Source organism: Dipodomys ordii, unplaced genomic scaffold (genome assembly GCF_000151885.1).
Source record: "Dipodomys ordii isolate 6190 unplaced genomic scaffold, Dord_2.0 Scaffold98, whole genome shotgun sequence".
Lineage (NCBI taxonomy): Eukaryota > Metazoa > Chordata > Mammalia > Rodentia > Heteromyidae > Dipodomys > Dipodomys ordii.
Window position 1 is genome coordinate 228221 of NW_012267314.1, and position 7962 is coordinate 236182.

General features: G+C 42.3%; 1 protein-coding gene across 1 annotated transcript in view; it reads left to right on the forward strand.

Moving 5' to 3' along the window:
- Positions 1 to 7962, forward strand: part of Tmem242 (transmembrane protein 242) — a 22439-nt gene that overhangs the window by 6875 nt on the left and 7602 nt on the right. The window lies entirely within an intron of this gene.

Genomic DNA, 7962 nt, shown 5'->3' on the forward strand with positions numbered 1-7962 from the left:
GAATATCAGCTGGCTGTAGGCCTGTGGATTTATTTCTGGATCTTCTATTCTGTTCCATTGGTCTTCGGGTCTGTTTTTGTGCCAGTACCATGCTGTCTTTATTATTATAGCTCTGTAGTAGAGTTTGAAGTTCGGCATGGATAGCCCTCCCATATTGTCTTTATCCCCTAGAATTGTTTTGGCTATTCTAGGTCTTTTGTAGTTAAAGCTTTTTGTAATGAATTATTTAAGTCAGTTGTGTGGGGAATTTTTGCATATTATTGGAAAAATCCCAAGAGTCTGAAAGTATGTGTGCATGTATGTCTGGATTTATATGTATAAATAGGTTGATAGTGTGTGTTTATGTCTGGACACATATATTTGGTATTGGGTATTGAATATTGAACTCAGGGCCTCACAGTTCCCTCGTCACTGGTATTAACTGGCATGCTCCACAGTGCCCAGCTATGGAGTAAGATGGAATCCTGAGAATTTTTATGCCCAGGCTGGCATGGAGATCCCTGACCTCCATATCTCATTGTAGCTACAGTGACCAGCTCAGGCTACCATGCCTCCCTTGACTTAAACATTTTCTTATTTTGTTTTGTTCTTATACCAGGGCTCCAACTTTTGTGTGCTCTGGCTAGGTTTTTTCACTTATAGCTGGTGCTGTTCCAACTTGAGCCATACCTCCACTTACGGCTCTTCACTGGTTAGTTGGAAATTCAGATTTGTCTTCCCAGGGGGGTTCTGAACCAGAATCCTGTCACCTTTCTGATTAGTTAGGATTGGTATGAGACCCTGACACCCAGCTCCACCAAAGATTTTTTTGAATTGTTGCTACTGGCTCAGTGTGTCTTGTATTACAGGCCTTTGTATCAGACATTTGAGATACAGCAGACTAGAAGATACAAACACTTCCATTTTATAAGTGAGGAAATTGCAAAGCAGAGAAGTCAGTTGTCTAGAATCACAGCTTTATAACTGTGGCAGAGTCTTATACTAAATCCAGTCTGATTTGTATGCCCTGGGCTTTTCTGAATTTACTTGTACATTGTGATGGGGATTAAAGGAGTAGATGGAAATATGTGACAAATAACGGGAAATGTGGGTGAAATTATTTTACTTTCTTACGTTTCTTAGTCTTATTACTTTAATGGAATTACTTTAAAATTATGTAAGACTTTGTTTTTATTAATGGATACTGAAAAATAAGGTAAAATAGCAGCTGCCTAAGAATTCACAAAACATACCTGACTAGAATGCCACCTGCAAGGGCAGGATGCATTGAATGCTTAGTAATAAAGCTGTGCAGCTTGCTTCTGTGGAAGTGACAGCCAGTGAGCACTGTAGGTGGTTTGGCATTGGTAGCCAGTGTTTTCAGTGTTCACTCCTGCCAGTCATAAGTGAAGTAGAATTTCAAGGTATAAAAATATGAATCATTTTTTTATTTATGTAAGAATCAATTGCCAGGCATCAGTGGTCACACCTGTAATTCTAGCTATCCAGGAGGCTGAAATCTGAGAATCAAGGTTCAAAGCCACCCAGGCAGGAAAGTCCATGAGACTCTCATCTCTAATTAACCACCAAAAAGCTGGAAATGGAGCTATGGCTCAGAGAATGATAGAGTGCTAGCCTTGAGTACAAAATGCTCAGGAATAGCACTCAAGGCCTTGAGTTCAAGCTCCAGGACCAGCACCCTCCCCCCCCCCCCAAAAAAAAAGAATCAATCTAAATTTTCATAGGCAAAATTAGATTATTATACACTTGAGAATTGTTTGATGAGTTAGACTGATATTTTAGTCCTACAACACAGATATCTTTGATGGCCCTAAAGATATTACCTAAATAAAGTATTTTTAGAGGAAAACTAGTTTCTGACTCAGCACTACTAAATACATGAATCTTTTCATGCATCTTCATGTCTAAATAAAGAGCAGGCACACACTCTGCCTGTACATAGATATTACGTATCAGTTTCATCCATACATCTGAGATCTCTCAGAAAAATGAACCCACTCAGGTCTTTTTAAACACACTTAAAAAAATAGTGTTCAGTAATTAGTTAATTCAGAAGTCATGTGTGGGTCTACAGTTAGCCAGGCAGTGATAAGACAGGGGTCCCAATTACAGAAAAAGCAGTTACTTTAAAATGTTTAAAAGTGGTAACTTTAAAAATGTTTTATCTTTTAATATTTATGAGCTGGAGTGGTCCAAGTGTATGCATCCAGTGAACAGATGTGATAGTCATCTCTAGATAAATGCTGGTAAATTAAAATCAACTTCAGTGTCAAATCTTAGATTGTGGTAAATCTGTGCTATTAACCTGATTAGAAAGGGAGGGAGGGAGGGAAGGAAGGAGAGAGAGAGAGAGAGAGAGAGAGAGAGAGAGAGAGAGAGAGAGAGAGAGAATGGAAGAAAGAAGAAAAGAAAGAAGAGCAAGAAAAAGAAAAAAAAGAGTGCCATCTAATGGCTCACTTCAAGCAGCCTGACAAAAATGCTTCTGTTTCTTATTTAATTCACAGCTACATCTGCTGGCCTAAAAAGGAACATGCTAAAAATGCTTAAATCGCAGTGCTTTGATTTCTTAAACATTTTGGCTGTATTCTGTAAATCCTATTATGAAATTTCATTTCACAGAGAATACCCATATTACACCAAATATAAACAGACATCTGTGTTTTATGCAGTGGTTTGTCATTTAGTCTGAGGTTAGTGGAAGCTGTCTCATTGGCTGACCAAAGCACTAAGTCTGCCTAGGATTGAAGGTGGCCCCTCCCAGCCTGTTAGTACCACCATGCAGAAGCCAGAACAAGTTCAGCCTCCAGCAGTGGCCCTGTCACCTCTGCTAGCATGCACAGCTCAAGTGCTCCATTACTTGAATTAGGGAATTTTAGTATGATTGAGGTAGCATGGATTTTATCACAGTAACTTACCTGTGTTAAAAAAGTAAATAAATAAGACAGTCTCCCTGGTCCCCTAAATCAGGATGTGATCCTGGGAGACCAGGTCAGTGTGATAGATTTAGAAAATAACTGAGATAAATATGCTAAGTCACTACAGTGGTATTAACGGACAATTCCTTGATTATAGAAGGAAAGAAGAACTCACTCATTTACCGTTATTCACCTGTTGCTCAAGAGCCGTGACTTACCTTTCCTTTCTTGCAGGTGGGTGGGTGAAGGACTTGTGAAGAGGTTTAGCTTGTTTATGGCCAGATGTCTTGTGTGTCTTCTCTTAGAAGAGGGACATTGGGTATCCTGGTCTTTGCTGGTTGGTAGGACTGCTGCTTTGTAGGAGGCGGTCTGGGCTCTGCCTGGCCTGGTGCGAGGCCCTGTCATCTCAGAGGACTGGTAGAGTCACTGCTGCACCTTCCCCTGTGGCTTGTATAAAAGACGTTACTGATGGTTGATACAGTATGAGTATGAACTTATAGCTGAGTATAATTATGAGTATAATTTATAGCTGTTGCACTCCTAATAGCTGAAACCTCAATCACGATAAAAACCACAAATGAAAATGTTCTTAGTTATTTCTATTTACTTTAAATTATCTAGGGAATTTAATAAGTGGAGTTTTTGAACTTCTTTTTGCCGTTCTGGGAATCATACTATAGGCGTCTTACTTGCTACATAGTGCTCTACCAGTTAAGCCACACCCTCATTCCTTTTACTTTCAGTTTTTCTGTGTGTGTGTTTTCAGATAGGGTCTTGAACTGACTTTGCCAGGGCTGGTGTCCTACAGCAAACCTCCTACCTTGCTTCCCATGTTGCTGGGATTACAGGCATGGACCACCAAACCCAGCCTTGGGACCTATCTTTTTTTTCTTCTTCATCTTTTATTTATCCATGGCTTGAACTCAGGGCCTCACGCTCTTGCTTCGCTTCTCCCTACAAGGCTAGTGCTCTACCACTTGAGCCACATGTCCAGTTGTGGCTTTTTGTGAGTTAACTGGAGATAAGTCTCATGGACTTGTCTGCTCAGGCTGGTTTGGAGTCTGGATCCTTAGGTACCAGTGTTGTTAATAGCAGTGATTTCCTATGTTAGCTATGCTCTGTTCAGTACATGCTACTCTGGAATATTTTCTTGATGAACAATTGCAGAGACATCTTTGCCTATCAGAGTATGTAAATCTTAATCATATTTAATGACTACAAGGTACTCCATTACATATTATAATCCAAGTCAATCTCCTGGCAGTGGGACTAGTTGGACTAATGTTTCACTATTAAATATCCTAATGAACCCACAGGCACACATCATTGAATTTTTCTTGATTTACACATTTGTCCTAAAGATAGCTGTTACTGTGGTGCCAAGGTATATTTTAAAGTACTGCTGAATAAAGTTTATGTGGAAGATAACAATGCATATGAGATCCTGGCCATCAGTGGCTGATCTTTAGTGGCTGAAATTACTCTGATATTTTGGCCAGTCTGGGGAATAATCTCCTTAAGAATTCGTGTCTCTCCCACGTCTCAGCTGCTGTGAAGGCTTGTATGGAAACCACTGTGACTGGAGGCTCAATGCCCCGCGCCCTTGGCTGCTCAGAGCTTCTCAGGAGCCATACTTCTTTTTTTTTGTTTTTTAACAACAACAAACAAAACACCAGTATCTATCTTTTAAGTATAGTTTGTAAGCTAATACTTGTTTAAGAGGCCTGAGACCTTTTGCTAGTTATAGTTGAGTTTCTTTCCTTTGATTAGTGCTAATTTTAGTTGTACCAATATTCTGGTACAACCTTTATGAGTATGCTTATTCCTCTATCATTTTTACGTGTTCACCTCAACTGCGTCAGCATTGTAGAGTGACTGCCAGGCTTTCTGTAAGTAAACTTGAGGAAAAGCTTATGTGTATTTCACTTTTAAAATACTAAAGAAGGGAACTAGACTTTAAAGTGTCAGGTATTTTTCACTAGCTCAGTTCATTGGTTAAAACAAAATCTGAGTTTCCTGGCAAATGGTAGTTATGCTAGAGGACTCTACCAGAGAAGTCTGAAAAGTAGCTAAACTCCTCCCCAGTATGTCTGGGCCTAATCCAATCTAATCTAATCCCAGTGCTTCGGAAGGTCTCTGCCAGCTCTGCCCCGAAGCAGCTTCAGGTTTTTACTTTGATCTCTCCTCAGCTTCACCCACTGCCTCTTCTCAACAATGCTTCCTAGACCTCTCAGAGCTGAGTCATCACCATCTAGCTGATGTGGTCACTGGTCACCTTCTTGGGCCTTCAGACAGCTCAGGATTGAGAATTTTCCTGGAATCATTTTCAAATGAATTAGAAGTAGCACTGTGCACCAGTCAGCAAGTTCAAGTGCATCTCTACCCCCACTTCCCGCTCCATTGTGCTCTGCCTGCTTGACCTGGAGCTGGGGAGAGGCACTAAACCTGAGTGTGGACGAGCAGTTTGGTGACAGACAGAAACAAAACTAATAGATATGCCAATAGAACTGTGTAGAAATATCAGTATTGCATATCAGAATATTAGAAAATGGACTATTCTCTAAAATCAAATATAAGGAGGGTGGGATTGAGTAAAGTTTTTTGTTTTTTTTTTTGGCCTACAGTATATTAATCTGATCACAGAGAATAGCTAGGGTAACTGAGGCCAAGCATGGTGGTTCATGTCTATAATGCCAACTACTCAGGAGGTGGAGATTGAGAGGTCAAAGTTACAAGGGCACCCTAGCAAGCATAAGGCCCTGAGTTCAAGCCATAGTACCTCCATGAAGGAAAAACCAAGAAAACCCCTCAGTGGGCACCACCCGCCTGCTCTGCTTCCCTCTGCTGTGAGAACTGTAGCTGTGCCGCTTTCTAGCACCGCCCTGCCCTCTCACTGCCGCCCTGCCCTCTCACTGCCGTCCTGCGCAGGCCCGTCGTTACTGTTTTACTCATCCTCCACCAGCTTCTGCCGAGTCTCTCCTCCTCTGCCGACTCTGTCTAAAGGGTAGGGATGTGAGGGAAGTTAGGAGACACAGGTGTGTCTTACCTTGTGGAGAGTCCTATAATGCAGAGTGCAGTGGTGAAGGAGGACTTTAAGGATCGGTTCCAGTTGGAGGACTGGCAAAGATTTGTAAGGAGATAGGATATTGGAAAAGGAGGACAGGATCTCTGGCTTGAAAGTCCAGGTAGAAAGAATAGACTGACTTTCTTGTAGCCATTCTTGATACAGTCTTGCTTTCCTGCTTCCTCCCTCTAAGTGGCCTGGCCACAAGTATTAAGGTGTAATCGGCCATCATCTGTAACATGACACTGCATTTTGGATTTGAGCTGTATTTGAGTGAGAAGGAATAATGAGACACCAAAGAGAGAATGCATTAGGGAGCCAACTATACTTGGCTTCCCACATCTCTGTGTAGACCTGCATCTTCCCCGGAGGTCAGGTGTACCTCATCTTCCTTAGTGCTTTCCTTCTTGAGACTTACTGTAAACAAAAGAAGATGCTTTGTTTGGAGTATTTTTATCTCAGAGAAGTGTTATTTTCCGCTCCCTCAAAATTGATTTAGTTGTGGCTAAAGGAAAAAAAACTGAAGAGGCAGCTATCATAGAGCTTGTCTTTCTAAAGAGGTTCAAAGTCTAGGAAGAAGCCTTCCAGCTAAGAGTCTTTATGTCCTTGAATTCATGCTCAAGAGCAGTTATCCTGGGAAATGATCTGACTAGTCAAAGGAATCATTGTAGGAAGAAGCAATAGTTATCAGGTTAAAATATTTTAAGTAAGGGACTGTGTGTGCAGTAGCACATGCTTGTAATTTTAGCCACTTGAGAGAGGTAGAGATTGGGAGGCCCAAGGCTTAATACCAGTCTGGGCAAAAAGTTAGTGAGACTCCATCTCAACAAACAAGCTGAATGTGGTTGTCACACTATAATCCCAGCTACTGAAAAAGTGGGGACAAAATTTTTGATCAGCCTGGTCAAAAAGCACAAGACTTTAAACCTAAAGGCAAGAAGGGATGGAGGTTTGGCCCAAATGGTAGAACACTTGCCAAAGCCTGCATTCAAACCAGTACCACCATAAGCAAACCCAACATTTCAAGTGAGGAATGGAATAAAAGTGACAGCTGTTTAAATCCTATTGGTTCCTTTAAAGGATCCCTCCAATATGTTGGCCACTATTTAGCAAAATGGTCATTTTTTAAAAATCCAGTGTTTAGTTTAACAAATGGCCCCCATAAATCTGATTGCCTGTATAGAGAGAATGCATTTGTGTGGGGAGCTCTTACGCTTTTGTATGTCACACAGCTTGTAGCTCAGTACCATCCAGATAGAACTTCCATCCTTCTGGCTGGAAAAAATGAAACGTAGCCCACAAATCACACTGAAGCAGACTTGCAGGAACCTGGCTAAACAGCCACTCCTCCCATCATCATCTGCTTTGCTTCTCGTTCTTCTCTTCCTGGGCTGCATTTCAGGGGCAGGAGGAATGAGAATAGCTTTTCAAGTCCTGACCACAAATTATTCAGTATCCGAAACTTGAAATCTTTTCTTGGAGTATGAAAGTGCTGCGGGTAACCCAGAGCCCCGCTCCGGACCGGTGGACCGGAAGTGCCTCCAGCCATCACGACCTGCTCAGAATTGCTCCTAAGTGGAGAGAAAGTGCCATTGTTTTTATGAGGCTTTTGCAGTGTATTGCGCTTATCAGGCTGTGCATTTCATTAGGTGTGAAGGGCCCATCTCTTCAGAAATGGGACATTAGCCCACGGGACTGCTGGGGGAGTGCAGGGGAGACCCGCGGCCGCGGAGCACTGAGCAGTCTCATCCCGCTTTGGTTAGAACTTGCCATTTTAGGAACGTCCCAAAGATGCCAGCGTTTGACTGGGGGCTGCGTGGCCGCCCTCTGTGACAAGGTGTGTTTAGGGACGCAGCCACAGGGCTTCCCAGAGAAAGGAGGCACTTAGGACGCACACTGAAAACGTCGGGGAGGCTAGGAGTCCCTAAAGCCCTAACTCCAGCACTGGGGGCCCCCAGGGGCCTGCGGGGTGGGGGGTATGGG